This window comes from Lissotriton helveticus, chromosome 7 (genome assembly GCF_964261635.1).
Source record: "Lissotriton helveticus chromosome 7, aLisHel1.1, whole genome shotgun sequence".
In the NCBI taxonomy this organism is placed as follows: Eukaryota; Metazoa; Chordata; class Amphibia; order Caudata; family Salamandridae; genus Lissotriton; species Lissotriton helveticus.
In genome coordinates, this window is record NC_136068.1 from 1,306,488,611 (window position 1) to 1,306,507,007 (window position 18,397).

Sequence of the window (18,397 nt, forward strand, 5' to 3'; positions counted from 1 at the left end):
GGGGGCATAACGGAGCACAGGGCGACTTTGGAGTGTGGCCAATTAGTACTATAATAGGGATACACTGTACCCCAGAGCCCTGATGGCCTGACACTGCGGCACTAGTACCCATATTAGTTGATACAGCGCCATACCCCGAGGATTGGGCTGCGGTCGGCGGCCGGTTTGTTGGCTGGTGGCCCCCGGAGGCTGAAGGAGGGCGCACAGAGTGGTGGACTACTCTGGGCACTGCAATACACTGGTGTTGATCACATAGTGTCGGTCCAAGGCCTCATAAATTTGGAGTTAGCGGAACGACGGGATAACCGCCAGGCCACGCGTGGAGTGGGGTCCCGCGGCAGGCGGCGAGGATTACCGGCCGGAGCAGTATCCAACAGACAGAGATGGGGGGCAAGGGCCCTCGCACACAACCACAAGTCAAACTGGACAAATACGCTTATAATAAAGACTTTCCTGCGCTACCCGAGCGCACAGGCCCCCCCCCTGAAAAAGTTTCTGACCAGGAGGGGACGACAAAAGTGACACTAGAAGATATCATGTCAGCCCTCACTAAGGTTCAGTCGACGGTGGGGACCATCTCCACTGATGTCTCGTTCTTAAGAGCGGATTTTCAAAAAATGACAGCTGGAGTCACTGAAGTTGAGCAAGTGACGAAATCTCTGTCAAAAGACACCACCATGTTGCTTAATAGGGTCAGCCATCTAAGGCAGAAAATAAACTTATGGCAGAGAAGCTGGACAACCAGGAAGGACGCTCCCGACGGAACAACGTGAAAATCACAGGAATTCACGAAAGTGAAGGGAACCCGGCCATGGACCTCTATGTTGAGGAGTTCATCAAATCTAGACTCCAGCCCAGAGGATTCTCCAACTTTTTCTCTGTGGAAAGAGCCATAGAGTGCCCGGGGGTAAGCCTAAACCTGGGGTATCCCCCAGACCAGTCCTGGCCCGTATTTTTAACTTCGACGACAGAGATATTATATTGCAAACAGCAAGGGTGGCCCCACCACTGCGTATTCAAAACTTGATGGTGTCTTTCTTCCTGGACTATACAGTGGCGGTGTCTAAATGTCCGAAAGCTTCCTTGAAGTAAAGAAAGAACTCAGGGGCAGAGAGCTTCCATACTCCATGTTGTTTTCGGCAAAACTGTGTGTGGTGGCGGATGGAAAGACTTGGTTCTTCGAGTTGCCAGAGGAAGCACACGACTGGCTCGAAGGATGGCGGCGAGTTGAGGGACCCAGGTGGACGGAGAGAAGACAGCAACAGCACCGAGAGGCAGAAGACTCAGTGGACCACAGACGGGGACAAGAGGAGGATGGTGCACGGCGGATTGAAAATGAGGACTGAGAAGCGGTGATATCATGCAAAAGAGATAGTCCAAAACAGAAAGATGGATACACGGTTTGACCACGTGCAAGAGAAGAATTGCAATTGTGACTGAGGCCCAGATGGAATGCACCTCACGCTCGAAGGTGATGGGCCATGGACCGAAGCAGTAAGACTGTGCAATAGGCTGCAGCGCGCCCTGGTCTCCAGATTGTTCTTGAGGAGGGTATAGACTACGGAATTCCACAGACTTCTCTTCCTCCCCTTACACGCAAGTACTGTTGATGGGGTTGAAGCACTCTGCTATGTTGGGGTGGCGGATGGTTGGGGATCCGTCTGGCAGGGAGGCAGGGAGGGGGAAGCTAGGGGGGGTAGTTTTGCATTGTTGATTTTTGGGGGGGTTTTCTGTACTTCATGGGCTACACACAGTGTGATATCTGAGCGGACGCCAGTGCGTTGGATGGGGACTTGCCCCCGCCTGCTACCAGGTGTGCTACTCCGGCTGTATATACCTCCTGTGGACAATGTCTACCTTTGAAGATACTGACAGCAGCACCATAATGAACTGTATCCCACTCTTTAACTCAGGAAGGTTTGGGGTTGGGGGTGAGGGTGGGTGGGGGGACGGCGGAGTTGGTATTTTCGTATAGAGAGGGAGGTATGGGTAAGGGAAGAAGGGGTGGGTTTGTTTTTTCAGCGGTGTTTGTTTTCTGTATTAGTTGTCAGCAAAGTTTCCAGGCATGAGGCTTTCTTCCTCTTTGTCCAGCAACCCCAGTACACATGGAAATCCTTAACTTTTCTTACATGTATCATCAAGCATGGCAGCCCAAACTCAAGCTACCCCATACCTCACAACACACCCCACAACTCAAGTGACACCCCTGTCCATGCTCACATGGAACGTACATGGTCTGGGCGACAAAATAAAGAGGGGCTTAGTTCTACAGTGTTTGAAGCGGTGCTCACCAATGGTGGCCCTGCTACAGGAAACGCACCTTACTGGTATGGCATGCAAGGCTATGGACAGATGGGGGTTCAAAATGATAGTGCACTCGGAATTCTCTTCTGGCTCAAGGGAGGAAGGGTATTTTAGTTAAAAAACAATCCCCGCTGATAGTGCTTAATACAAAAACGGACGATCATGGCCGCTCTGCGGCCATAATAGGCCAATGGGAGGGGCGATGTATAAATATAGTCTCTGTATACATTCCCCCGTACTGCATGTGGTGACGCTCCCAGCTCTTAGTAAGTTCTTGCTTGATCTTCCGGAAGGGGAACTGTTGATCGGGGGGAACCTTAATGCAACCATGGATTGTACCCTGGACCGCAACCCAGTGAAGGTACATGCACCTGGCGTATCCCGCCTTGGGGGCTTTATGGAGGCACTTGGGCTTACTGACGTGTGAAGACGGCACCACCCCACAACGCGACACTTTAGCTTTCACTCTGGGGTACACAACAGCTTATCCCGGATAGATTACTTCCTAGCTTCAGCCGATTGCTTACAAAACATTGACAGCATAGAAATATGACCCAGAGGTTTCTCCGACAATTCCCCAGTGCTATTGTTATATACATATCGTCACAAGATTAGGCAACGCACTTACCCCATTTATCTGGGCTATTTGCAGGTCCCTAAAATTAGAAAAGCCGTTCTCGCGGTGACGAAACACTACTTTCAGGAGAATGTTACGTCAGTTGACTCCCCAACTACTCTGTGGGAGGCGTACAAAACAGTCCTCAGGCGGCAGGCCATTGTCTCTGTCACGGAGCATAAACCGGAGAAGCAGCGGGACCTACATGATATGGAACTAGTATTACAAGAAGCTGAGACCCAACACTCCAGAGACCCCACACCGGCTACAACCCAGAAATTGCGTCTTACACAACAGCAGCATAGGAAATATCTTGAAGACCTGACCAGGTTGCTTCTGACGGCCATTCAACACAAGATATACGAAACTGGGGATAAAGCCGAGAAGCTTCTGGCATGGCTATAGAAAAGGGAACAGAGTAATACATGGATAGCGAGGATTTGGATGGCAGAAGGGAAAATTACAATAGACCTGCATACAATAGTACACACTTTAGCGCATCATTTTCAGCAGGTGTATGAGACGTCATCTGAGATGTCAGTAGAGGAGGCGCTATCCTACATTAAAGATATTGCCATGCCCGGGCTCACCCCGGACGCAGCTCTCACACTTGAGGTGGACCTCACGATGAGGAGCTGCAGGTGGCTATAGGATCATTACAATCGGGCAAAGCGACAGGACCTAATGGCATTCCTGTTGAACTATATTAAAAAACGGCGGGGATTATTGCCCCACACCTGCTGCACATGTATACCGAATGCTTACAGATGGGAGAGTTACCACTGGATCAGAGAATGGCCACAATAGTGGCGATACCCAAACTGGGAAAGCCTGCCGATGACTGTACCTCGTATCGCCCAATCTCATTGATCAATGCGGAGGCTAAAATTCTTGCAAAACTACTGGCGATCAGACTGACGCCGCACCTTGCAACCTTGATACACCCGGACCAGTCTGGCTTCATGCCAGGCAGAAATACAGCACTAAATTTGAGGCGCTTGCACGGAGTAATGGCACGTATCCCATATCTTCAGGAGCCAGCGGTTATATTCTCCCTGGAGGCTAGAATGGTGTTTGATATGGTGGAGTGGCTATTCTTGTTTGCGGTGCTTCGTCATTTGGGCTTCGGCCCTAAATTCTGTGCATGGGTCCGTCTGCTATACACCAAACCAGTAGCACACGTGACAGCTAATGGGCACATCTCTGACGACTTTCCTCTGGCACGGGGCACCCGCCAAGGCTGTCCCCTGTCCCCACTGCTTTTCGCATTGGTACTCGAGCCATTGGCGGCGTGGATTCATTGGGAACCAATGATACGGGGAATCAGATGGACGGAAGAGTGGGAAGACCCCATCTCTTTGTATGCGGACAATGAATATTATATGTGGCATCTCCCAGGCGCTCCATATTGGTCCTCCTGGATATATGCGAACTCTTCGGGCGGGCGTCAGGATACACTATAAATTGGTCCAAATCTATATTATACGTATTACACAGCCCTCTACCTGCAGCTTCCCAAAGACTACCCACTCGTGATCACGGATGGTATATTCAAATATTTAGGGATGTATATTACAGCTAACTCAGATGACTTTTACAAAAATAACCTGCTGCCCCCACTGGAACGCCTTAGACGGGACACAACACACTGGGGGGCGTTTTTAAAATGATGGCGCTTCCTCGTTTTTTGTATGCGCTGGAAAATACGCCATTCCCGGTGCCTCCAAGCTACTTTAAGGCAATAGTGGCCCAGGTCTCCAGCCTGTTGTGGGGACACAAGCCAGCGCGCATAGCTCAGGCTAAGCTGGTTCGCGGCTGGTATGATGGGGGGATAGCGCTCCCGAACATACAGTTATACTACTGGGCGGTGCAATTAAAAGTGATCAATCAGTGGATACATGCTCCTCAGGCAGATCCGGCGTTTAAGGCAGACAGGTTGTTTTAGGAACAGGAAGTATGCTGTCTCCCCTTTACGATAAGAAGCAAGCCAAATCACTAATAGGACCCACAAAACACACAGTTGCCTTATGGCACGCTGCGCAGGTTAAACTGGGTTGGCAAGGGATCATAACCCAACTCACCCCCCTTTGGGACACGACACAGCTGGGACCGCTTAGGAATAGCAAGGGCTTTGCTCAGTGGGACGCAATTGGCATTTCCACGGTGGGGGACATGTGGCACAAGGGGGAGGTAATAACATTTGAGCGCCTCCAGCAACAATACGAGTTGGCACCCACAGAAATCTTTAGCTACACACAGATAAAACATGCTCTAACAGCGGCCCTGCCACCAGGTACTGAGGTCCCGGAAGCCTCGCTACTCGAAGACAGGTTGCTGACGGACTGCATGCATAAGCGGGCCACATCATTCACTTTCCGGAAATTAATTAACAACTTTTCAGACCCCACAAAATTGCTTAGGTGAAAATGGTCTCACGACGTAGGTGACATTGACGACACAGAATGGCAGGAGGCACTTGCCTCGCCAAAGGAGGTGGGTATACCCTCGCGACTTATGCTGGTGCAACTTAAAATATTGCACTGAGTCTGTTACACTAGACTCCCCCTGCATACAATAGGTAAAACATCACATCCATACTGCCTGAGAGGCTGTGGGGAGGAGGGGACTTTTTACCATACCATATGGCAATGCCCGAAGATTATGGAATACTGGGTGAAAGTAATGAGAACGATATCGCAAGCAGGGGAAGTGTTGTTGTTGCCAGAGCCCAAGAGATGCTTGTTAAATGTATGGAAACCGAATGACCTTACTCATCCTGCGCAAGACTGGGCCACACTGGGGATCATAGTTGCTAAGCGCAACATTGCGCAGAAATGTTGGGCAACAGAAGAACCCACACTCACCGCATGGTGCAATGACATGGACATAGCAATGATAACAGAGAGAACAGTGTTTATTAATCGCGGCTGTCCCAAAAAATGTAGCAAGATCTGGGGGGCATGGAATACATTCAGGGGCAATATCTGTGAACCACCGAAGGTCCATTCAGATGAAGGTTTGGAAGATGAACTCTAGAAAGGGAGGCATATGTGACGAGTGGGGTAATGTCTACGACTTTGTTGTATTGTGTATTGCTGTAACAATGTATAGGGAATGTATACTGCTGGTTTTTAATACGTATGTGTACCATCGGAAGAATTTTGCCTTGTTGAAGCTGATTACAATAAAAAGATTTTTATAAAAAAATTACCTGGAAGTAGGGCATAATGCAGATCAGTTGGATTGGCAGGTGGTCGAAGTAGCCAAATTGATCTCCCATGGAGGTAACATCACCACCCTATTGGCAAGGATGGACTGCCATTGGATAGATTGATTAAATACGACGGTACTGGACTCAATGATGAGGATGAACATAGACTGCGACCACCCTTGCCTCCTGAGTTTTTGTTTATCATTTTGATGGGCTTTGCTCTGAACCATTTTGGACTATGAACATGCATACGATTTACTATGGAATATGACATGGTAGATCATCCCTGTCATGTACACAGGTGGTTGTTATCTTTTTGACTTCTGTGGACCACCACTTAATAATCACTGGAACTGTGAACCCCCTCTGAATCATTATTGGAATCTGGGGGCTCCCAATGAATAATTTCTGGAAGCCGGGAACACCGGCTTAAGCATTTTTGATAATTCAAACAGAAAAATAATAGATACAAAAATACAGAAACAAGCATTTATCAAACAAATATACAACTTTTTATATATATATATATATATTTTATTTAATCCAAAAAACCAAATATTTAAAAAATCTAAACTTTAAATTTCAAGAGAAGATTGGAGCTTTTCTAAATTCAATTGAGGCCTCTCATCATCAATACTATGTACTGTTTGATGCAATTGCACTGCTTCCGTGAATCAATTTGAGGCTCCTAACTTAGGGCTAGATGTAGGTAATCTCATTTTACCGATTCCTAAATACCGAATTTTACCGATTCGGTATTTAGGAATCGATAAATATGAGGTAGGTAATGAATCAGTAAAATTTACCGATTCGGTAATATTTCTTAATACCGATTCGGTAATACCGATTCGGTAATAAGAAATACCTTCTCATTTATTCCTATGGGCCTGGAGGCCCATTGGAATGAATGGGAAGCCATTCACTATTACCGATTTGGTAAATACTGAATCGGTAATAGGGGGAACATATTCAAGGGTGGCAGGGTGTCACATTGACACCCTGTTGCACCCCTGAATCGTGAATGTGTGCACATGTGACGCAAATACATGCCCTAAGGGCATGTATGTCTGCCACATGGCACTGAGAAAAAAGAAAAAATTGCTTTTCCAAAGGTATTCGGTATTTACCACCAACTTATAGTTGGTGGTAAATAACGAATCCTTAAGGCTATAATGCACTCACTTGAGTGATACCTACATAGGCTTTAAGGAATCGCTAATTTACAGATTCCTTAAAATAAGGAATCGTATTTTACCGATTCCTTAAAATAACGAATCGGTAAATTCCTTATTTGCAGCCTCCTACATCTCAAATCTCTAAATGCCGGTCGGTAACGGTGAAATTTACCAAATTTCACCATTACCGACCGGTATTACCCCACCTACATATGGCCCTCAGTAATTTAACGATTCCTTAAAATAAGGAATCAGTATTTTACAGATTCCTTCAAATAAGGAATCGGTAAATTACTGAATCCTTATTTCCAGCCTCCTACATTAGAAAGGGCTAAATACCGGTCGGTAACGGGAAAATTACTGATTTCTACCTACATCTGGCCCTTAATTATTTCATTTTTGGTTGGTCCTGATGAAGATTTGTTACATACACACAGACCAAAACAGTGTAAAACGACATACCATGCGAAGGTTCATACTGTACTGTATATGGTCAGAGATGAGGCTCAACCATAAATCTTAGGATCTGAGCTAGATCCACCTGTGAGTTCTCCCTGGACGTATATGTTCATGTGCCTTTCACCTCCATGGTTCCTGTTAACTTACAACGAGAAAGCCTCACCTGTACCCAGTCACAAATATATTCTTTACTAAGTTAGAGGGGATTAGCTATTATCATCTATTCATGTAGCTTTTTATCACAATTTCTGAGCAGTGTATATTAATTCCAACTAACTGTCTATTCTTCAGTATTGATGATTATGAAAGGTGGCTCTAGAATCAATAAATGGAAACGTGGTCTCCTTTGAAGGTGTAAAGGACAGAGAAATGTAGAATCAAACTAGGATATTAAAGTACTGATTTACTGTATCACATTTACCTATTAAACTTTACATATGTATTTTCAAAATAAATGAACAATAAATATTTTATTATTTAGCCACAGACATCCATATTTTTAAAAAATAACAAACACATTAGTTGAGAAAAAAATAAGTATTTTAAAATATGCCAAAGACATATAATTTTCAAACTTACGTTTTCATTTATTCTGATTTTGTAATAATATGTAATAATTAAACAAACAGTATTACAGAAAAGGTTTTTAAAATTCATACGTCCAACATCGAAATATGGCTCAGTCATTTAGCTTGGCTCCTAACAGCATCAACCGTTTTGCTCCTCAAGGACATTATCTTCATTCAGATGATGTGTTCCAGACACTTTACTCACTGATATGTAGGGGTTAAGGGTGGAATTTCTCATTTGGGATATGGGCAGGATGATCCCTGGTGGGAGTTTAAACAGAAACGGGGTTGTAGTGTCTTGGTGGGTTAAGGAAGTAGGGAGGTGTCTGTTGTACCAGTGTGCGTTGGTGTTTGTAATTGTTGTGTTTTGGTTGTTTGCATTTGTTTGTGTTTTCGCTTGCTTTTGTGGTTGTGTGTGTCTTTTTGTGTGTCTCTTTGGATGACAGAGGGAGATAATTTCACTGCATAGTTATCCAAGCATACCCTTATCACTTATCCAGCATTAACCCCTGTGTAGGCCCTGCTGCTTAAGTGTTATAGGCCTCAGTTACGTTGGCCTGAGCACTGCCATTTTCTTTCAGCTTAGAGTAGAAAGCAGGTCTGACCAAGCTTCACCCAGCTCCACTTGTCTGCGTGGCTTCGCACTCCTTCATTTAGACCCCCCCTACTGTGTGCTAGGTTCATGAACGATAAAGGTCAAGTTCCTTATTAATCTTGCAACACACCCCAGGCCCCCACCTGAAAGCTGTGAACAGAAAACAGAGAAAGAGGAAGTTCCCACCACAGCTAAGGCTATTCCGATAAATGAGGACAAAGTGGCAAATGGCTATCACAGACTGGCACATAAGCGCATGAATAGAACCCTTCAAAGTAATAATAACACATTTGTGTTGTGTATGATGAATTAATGACAAACCTCCAGTCAAGATGCCAGGAACTCAGTCTGGACTGGCATACGTGCCACACACAATTACGAGAAGGGGCCACATTTACACTTATGATGGGAAGGTGCCAGGCAGGGGCGTAGGAGACGATGGGGAGATATGTGATACGAGGTTTCATGACATGACGTAATTACAGTCTCACGCTTTGGACATATAAAAAGGAGACCCGCAAGAATATCGGCGGGCAACTCCTCGTCTGTTTGTAGGTATTCAGGCAGAGAGTTGTCTCGAAGGGCCCTTGATCAAATGTTCATGTTTTATGTATATATATGTATTTTACTTGTATTTTATTTGTGTAACTGTAACAGCTTTCCTACAAGACATTTTATATCTGCATGTATTCTTTGTAACTTGTTTTCTATACTTGGCTTTTATATTGTGATACTAGGACATCTCACTAAGTATAGCGTTGGGAGCGTACCTAATAATAATAATAACACTTTGTACCCTGCATTCTAATGAATTAGCATGATCCTCACTTATAAGCAGCAAATGTGAGTGTTTTTCTATGTAACTAGCACAACCGTGTTTATTCAACCTGCCTCAAAGCTCACCAGCGTACTTAAAGCATTTAAGCAAAGCCTCTCTCTCATAGCAACTGTAATCAGCACTGTGCATATCAAACTGCTATTATTGAATACTTCCTGAAGCTGTGTCTTCTAATAAAACTTGTTCAGCTTTCAGAAACAGTCTCCAAGGCTCATATATCCATTTTTTCCCTGTTTTTAGAGCAAGCGTTCCAGGAGCACCGGTTACAAATTAAGGTGTGCCATTTCCCTTAGTTCTCTCTCACGGTCTCCCCAGCGCGGCTTCTGAGCTGCTGCGCCAAGCCCCCTGACCCCTCCTGCCCACAATTAATTTTCCCTCCAACATGGATGTAAGGGCAAGGTGTTGTGTGTGTGTTTCTATAGATGGGTATGTTTGTGTTTCAGGGTGTGTGTGTGTGTTTATGAATGAGTTTATGAATTTTTTGCTGGATTTTTGAGTAAAAGCTATTTTGGATTTATGTTTGGGTGTATGCTGATTTGTTTTTTGGGTGAATGTGTGGATGTCAGCGTCTGTGAATGTGTCAGTGTTTGTGATGATGGTGCAGCGGTGGGTTTAGGTGTAAGGATAGTTTTGGGAGCAGGGGAGGGATCATGGGTATGGAAGGAAGCAGGATGGAGAGCTGGTTTTGGGGTAAGGGTAGTTGCAGGATCAGGAGGGTTAGGAGTATCAGGTTGGGTAGTAGATTTATGGGCGGGGTAAATTTAGGTACAGGGTAGGGTTTATGGGTATGAGAAGAAGCAGGATGGGTGGTGAGGTGTGGAATAAGTGTAGTTTTAGTATCAGGGTAGAGTTAAGGGGTATGAGAAGAATCAGTTTGGATAGTGGGTTTACGGATCAGGGTAGTTTTAGGAACAAGGAAGAGTTTTGGGATATGGGAGTAAGCAGGAAAGGTGAGGGTTTAGGGGATATTGAAGGTGTTGTGCATTGTGTGATTGTTTGATCTGATGCACCTCTCAAATGAACAATCCTTTGTTTCCTGTCTCCAAACCAGTCGATTCATATCGTCTACTTTTGGACTACAGACACCTTAACTCATGATCTGATGTTGTTTGTACACAAATAAAATACAAGTAAAATACATATATATACATAAAACATGAACATTTGATCAAGGGCCCTTGGAGACAACTCTCTGCCTGAATACCTACAAACAGACGAGGAGTTGCCCGCCGATATTCTTGCGGGTCTCCTTTTTATATGTCCAAAGCGTGAGACTGTAATTACGTCATGTCATGAAACCTCGTATCACATATCTCCCCATCGTCTCCTACGCCCCTGCCTGGCACCTTCCCATCATAAGTGTAAATGTGGCCCCTTCTCGTAATTGTGTGTGGCACGTATGCCAGTCCAGACTGAGTTCCTGGCATCTTGACTGGAGGTCACATTGAGGGATTATTGTTTGAACAATAATCCCTCAATGTTCCCTCCGTTTCTGTCTCTTCGCTTCTAGCTGTGTCTAGGCGCCGGGAAACCCTTCTTGGGTAGCTGTTGCGCCCTACAAATTGACAAAATAAATAAAAATAAATAAATAAGTTTGACTCTTGTGCGGGTTTGCCTGCATGTTGTTTGTTTTTTGTCTTTGGTGTTGAATGTGTATGTGAGTTGCGCTCAGTGTCATATCTGTTGTTCGTTGTGAGTGTGTGTGGAAGGGGGTCAGGGTGTTGAATTGCAGGAATGTGAATGGGTGCAGGTGAGGTGGGAAGCTTGGAATCACGAATGGGAGGAGGTGCGGGAGTAGCACTGGTGTCGGAAGAGAAACTCGCTGGACATAAACCAATCTGTAGGGCAGACATTGCAAAGTGAATGCAAACCAGAAAGCTGATTAATAGAGTTAGTTATTGGCCTACACCCTGGATGGCATTCAGTACTGCAGTCAGACTAACCGAGAGGCTTTTTAAAATATCAAGTGGCTTTGCGGACACCAGTAGTGATGGACTGGGTGCAGGGGGAGACGTGCCTGGAGCAAAGGACTGGGTGTTGCATTGGTACTGGGGATACAGGACTGAGGGTGACAATAGCACTGGTGGTGGAGGACACTGGAATAATCAATCGTACATTATTGTCCTGCTCTGCCATGATAATGGACTTGTCAGAGTTGGAGGCCTCAGAGTGTGTTTTTTGCAGGCACCTTGCCATTCATTCCCCTTACCCTCTGTGCCACTGAGTCCTTCTGTATTTGTGATATTTGTTCACATTCTTAGCAACTGTCCAGTTTGTATCCCGGATGGATGGCCACCGTCGCCATCACTTACTCCAGAAGAGGACATATATACATATTTTTTTTAATAATATAAAATCCAACTCTATTTTTACATTAAGTAGAAAAAAATCAAAAACAGTGTTTGTAATAGAAACAACAACGTGGAAAATATGTATCTTTTTTTATATAAGTCTTTGCTGCTAAAACCAGGCTTCTTAAAGCACTAGAAAATAAATATATGGCATGTTTCAGTATGGTCTTCTCCCTTGTAATAAAAACCATCATTTTTTAAAACATGTTTGAGGTTGCAATATAATGATATAGTTAGACACATCTTTGAGATATGCAGATCACATAGGATTGCATACTATATTTACATTAGAGAGGCTGACCTCGTATGAATAATCAAACTTGTTTACTTCATCAATCAGTTTGGCCTCGGGTCTCAAAGTCAATTATTCTAAATCATATATTTCCCGTTAAGTAAGACACACCTTCAGTCCCAGTAACCATGGAAACCAAAGAAAAACAGTGGGCGGCACACACCTATATATACATTGGCATCCGAAAGTACCATATTCATACCGACTTGCTGGAGGGCATTCTAGGTACAGTTGTAGGGGCCTTCCAATCACAGTTAGCCTTCTGGACCTCTCTGCCCATTACAACCCGGGGGCGCAAAGCAGTAGCTAAAATGGTGGTGCTCCCTCACCACCTCAGCCCCTAGTCATACCGGCATCCTATTTTAGACGCCTAGACCCCTTACAGGTGGAGTTGATTTGGGGCAAGGGAGGAGCAGGGTTAGCCTGGCCAAGTTGAAACTCCAGATTTCAGGGGTTATTACTATGCAGTGTAACTCCAATGGGTGGGGAACTGGTGGTTGGATTCCACCTAGACTGAACGCTGCTTAACACATCTTAAATTGAAGAGGCGGTATACGTTGATTTTCCCAACTGCAACATCCCGACCATGCACCCTCTCCCTGCTGTAGATGGTGTAGTGTTGCTAAAGTTTAGGACGAGTCCACTCATTATGAATGCACAGGGGGAAGCGACCGCGACCCCATGTGCATAGTGCAGATGGTTAGGACTGGCATGCAAAGAAAAACCGTGCACCAGTCGAACGTGGAGGGATTAATAAAAGGCCAGGGCTTCAGCCGTGGTTCAGTGATCTGGCCACCACAGTACAAATGGCTATGTGTGTTTGTTATTGCGCCTGGCTTTAGGCCTTTCCACGATCACCACATTGTCGACGAGGTGGCTACGACCCCTATTGAGTGCCCCTCCGCCGTCGCATCCAACAGCACCATGTGGCCCCACTCAGCACCGCTCCTGCCGCTGTGCATTTGCTGCCTCGCGTTGGCCTCGAGGGCGTTGCTCGGCCTGCTTTGAGCCTGTCTCCGCGACCGCAGGTGCAAGGACTATGTCGCACCAGGTACTGCAAGCCGGCAGCGCCCCCTCGCTCTGTCCATCGCAAGAAGCGGCGCTCGCCTCATTAATACAATACACCCTGCTGGAGCCGAGCTGCGACTGCCACAAACAGCGCGAGGCTCCCATTCCCAACCCGGAGCCTAAGCCTTCCCCGGGGACAGCTGTCAGCACATGCTTTCACCGCTGCATGTCTGAAAGAAAAAGAGGGCAGCAAATAAAGGAAACATACGCAGCTTCATCTACAAATAAACAAATATAGAAGAAAGTGGGACAATTAATGAACAGGCAAACAGCTTAAAAGAGAAAGGCCACCCCACTTCCCAGAGACACCAAGGAAGAGGCACTGCATCAAGCTTGCGAGTCCCAGAAGGGCGGTACCTGCCTCAAATACAACCCACACCCCACAGTCCCCAGCCAGAGCACCTTCAGGGGTCTCCACAGCGGCTACAGACGTATTGCGCTTTTGAGTCTGGGCCCAAGCCTCTTACAACCTGCATCCCAAACCTCAATAGCACAGCACCCTCCTCAGCCTCAAACCGCTACAGTCCAACGCGGTGGCTCTTATGGTGTCAATCCCACCGATAGAGCCCTTCATCGTCACGGGGGCCCGCCCTCCCAAGCAGCCCGATGGAAAGCATGGGTTAAGCGCCTGGAGACCTACTTCGAGGCAGCCAAATTTTCACTCACTTGCAGACGCCCCATGCTTCTTCACTTGGGCGGGCCGACACCCACAAGCTCTCAAAGACCGTGAAAGAAGCAGGTCATCCCTGAAACTACACCTCCATGCGAGATGCCATCACGGCGCACTTTGAGCCATATACCAACTCCGACTATGAGTGATTTCTCTTCCGCCAAGCACGGCAGCTGTCGGATGAGTCGGTATATGTCTTCTATGGGTGACAGAGAGCTAGCCAGCACCTGTACTCTCCCAGACAAAGATGACGAGGTCCGGGCACAGTTCATTCAGGGGAGTGCTTCTTCCAAACTGCGCGAGCGCATCCTGCAAGAGCACAACATGCCATGAGAGACATTTTGACGCTCCAGTTCCAAAGAACTGTTCAAGACCCGAGCGGCCCACATAGACCCCCACTCCTCAGCTCCCATCAAAGAATAGCTGGTCAACGTCATCCACCCGGAGCCAAGATGACACAAAGAAAAGTCCACCAAACCATTTCCTCAAAACGTCAAGCAGGGAACACAGAGCACAGAACATGTGGGTGGTGCGGAGGCCGGTATCCCCACGATGGAACCTGCCCTGCGAATGGCAAAACATGCAGTGCATGTGGTAAACAGAATCACTCCTCAAAGGTGTGCCGCTCCTCACAAAGATGACGGTCCAGAGGCCCGCAGAAACTGGTGCACACCGTGGAACCACACCCTGACAAAATGTCAAGCAGCAACATGGACGAAGATGAAACAGCCACCGTCCATGTGGTAAGAACACTTGACACTATCAAGGCCGCCCGGCAGACTGCACTAATGTGCCAGATCTGAGTGCAAGACCACCCAATGAACGTGCTCGTAGATACAGGAGCCAACATTAACCTCATGGCTGAAAAAGTATACAACAGTCTGACTAATCGGCCTGCGCTTCTCGGCACCAATGTGCAAGTCTACGCTTTTGGCAACCGCTCACCGCTGAGACTGTGTGACGTGTTTCAAGTAGATCTCTCTCATGACGCCACCCATCAATGTGCCTAGGTCTATGTGTCACAAGAAGTGTCAGGATTCCTACTCAGCTGCCGCACCACTCAGGATCTCAACCACAAACAGTTCGCTTTCGATGTGCACGCCCATGACCTCGACTGCCTGCTACAGGACTTCACACCGTTGTTCGAAGGAATCAGGTGCCTACAAGGACCGGCCATCCAGTTGCACATCGATAAATCAGTTGTCCCAATAGCCATCAGGCACAGGAGGATCGCTTTTCATCTCCGGCCCAAGTTAGACGCCAAACTTCATCTTCTTGAAAACGCTGGCATCATCGAACAGGTACGAGGGTCGACGCCATGGGTGTCTCCCATTGTGGTGGCAAAGAAGCCCAAACAACCTGATGCTGTGTGCATCTGTGTGGGCATGAGACCCCCAAATTTGGAGATCAAGCGAGAACGCCACTTCACGCCGACAGTAGACAACATCATTGGCGAACTAGCAGGCTCCAAATGGTTCTCCAAGATGGATCTTTGGTCCGGCTACCATCAAATACCATTGCACCCCAATTCCTATCCCATCACCACCTTCTTGACCCATGCAGGACTCTGGAGGTTCACAAGGTTCAACTTTGGCATTGCCACCACAGCCGAAGGCTTCCAGAACATTGTCAAACACGTCCTCCAAGGCCTACAAGTTGTACTCAACATGAGCGATGACATCCTGGTCCATGCTCCCACGTTAGAAGAACATCTTACTTGCCTACAAGCTGTGTTCACCAGTCTCAAAGAAAGAGGGCTGACACTACACTGGGAGAAGTGCGATTTCCCACAAACAGACATCAGTTTCTTTGGCTATCGATTCTCAGACAAAGGTATTGGCCCTGACCCTGACAAAGTGAAAAAGCACCGCTCCAGCATCAGTGTCTGGAGTCTGCTGCTTCCTAGGTATGGTAACCTACTGCAGATGATTTATAAAGAACCTGGCAGATCTCACCGGCCCACTCAGGGACCTGACCAAGACCACCAGCCAGTGGGTGTGGCGATACAAGCAGGAAGAATCATTTCAACAGACCAATGCTGCCCTATCTGCGGTTACCACCCTGGTATACTTTGACCCCCATAGAGAATGACAGCTGGTGCAGTCGTAGCCCAGAGACAAGACTGTGGAGAATGGGCTTAGGTCACCTACGCTAGCCATACGCTCATACCAACGGAGCAACGACACTCACAGATAGAGCTGGAGGCGATTGCAATTCTGTGGGGATGTCGGCACTTCTACATTTACTTATACGGACACCCGTTTGTTGTCATCACGGACCACAAGTCTTTGGTCCCTCTATTACAAGGCTCCTTATCGCGACCCCCTCCAATGATCAAGATGTGGATCCTGCAACTGCAAAAATTCCAATTCACCATCAAATACCGACCCGGCACCCAAAATCCCGTCGACTTCCTGTCCAGGCATGCATGGTCTGTCATGCCCCCTGAAGCCGCAGAGGCTGCAGCCACGGAGGACTACGTAAGGATGATCATGGAGAGATCCAGGCCCCTTCCGATCTCCCTAGAAGATGTGATAGCAGCCATGCAGCGCAACGACTGCCTACAGATCGCTATCCGAGCAGTCACCTCTAGAGACTGGCGTGAGCTACAAAATCCGACACCACTCCGAACGAAAACGGCCCAGTCAATTTTTAAAGCCCTATACCAAGTTCACCAAGAATTGTCTGTGACCACTGATGGCTATCTCCTCAGAGGCCCGTGACTAGTGCTGCCTGAAGACCCTGCGCAAAAAGCTGCACTCTTAGCGCACATAGCTCATCAAGGAATTGTCAAGTCCAAAAACAGACTGCGGAGCAAAGTCTGGTTCCCGGATCTGGACCAAAAAGTAGAAATGATTGTGCAGCACTGTCCTGTCTGCCTTGCCACAAGCCCACCAGATCGGCCAGCACCAATCATTACCAAGGCAATACCCAGTATCCCGTGGAAGAGAGTGAGTGCTGATTTCGGTAGCTTCCCGGGAGGAAAGCACATGCTAGTTGTGGTGGATGACTACTTGCGCTACCCAGAAATAGAGATATTCGCAACCACATCAGCAACAGAAGTGATCCCGAAACTAGAAAAGCTCCTAGATACTCATAGGCTATTCGGAGAGCTCCGTACTGACAATGGACGTCCGTTCAAGAGCTCTGAACTGATGGACTACCTGGCATCCCACAACATCATGCTCTGCCGTATAAACCCCCGATGGCCCCAAGCCAATGGAGAGGGAGAGCGTGTGATGAAAACCCTCAATAAGACAATTCAGATTGCCTTGGCAGAGAATCGCAACCTAGATAAGTGCTTTACCAGTTCTTAAGGGAATACCGGCTCACGTCTCACTGCACCACTGGCATTTCCGCGAGCAAGCTGTGCTTTGGAAGATCAGTGAATGATACAATCCCGCATCACCTGGTGTGGTAAGAAGCGCCTAACCCTCCGAATCAATCAGACTCACAGAGGACCTGCACCAATGAAGACGCCTCCCGGAAAAGACATGCTCGGGAACGCCACCTTCTAGTGGGTGACCACGTACTAGTACAAGCCCGCCACCCCGGTGGAAAATTCAGGCTGCCTTTTGAATTGGATCCTTGGGAAGTCGGGAAGGTCAAAGACACAAAAGTGACAGCACAAAGAGGCCAAGAACGAGTGACAAGAAACATCTCTCAGTTCAAGAAAGTCCCCGAAGTATGTGCCGATGAATTTCCTGCAACAGGGCTGCCTAGAAGCATAGTTGCGACTAGCCCACAACGTACCAACAGGGAAGGTAATTTGCCACCAGATCCAGACACCCTCTCAGGGAACCTAAGTGCAACACCATCTCTCGGCGTCACCCCAAACTCACTGCCTGAGCTCCCAGTGGCCTGCTGCGAAAGTTCAGGAACGAAGGGACAGAGCGACAAGACGTGACTCTGCCAACACCCGCTGCCGTCCAAAAGGTATAGAGACTTTGTATCCGAGGGATCAGAGGTAGCTGGAAAGCATGCAGCAGTGAGCAGGTACCGGAGTATCCTGAGACCAAGTAAGCGTATGTTACAATATGTGTATTCTGAACTGGGACTGCCTGGAGAGCTCGAAGTTTGTTTTAGTTTGCTGTTTCCCCTTTGGGTTCTTTTCATTTTTGACTTTTCCTGGTTAAGGAGGAATGTAGTGTTGCTAAAGTTTAGGACAATTCCACTCATTATAAATACACAGGGGGAAGCAGCCGCGACCTCATGTGTGCAGTGCAGATGGTTAGGACTGGCATGCACC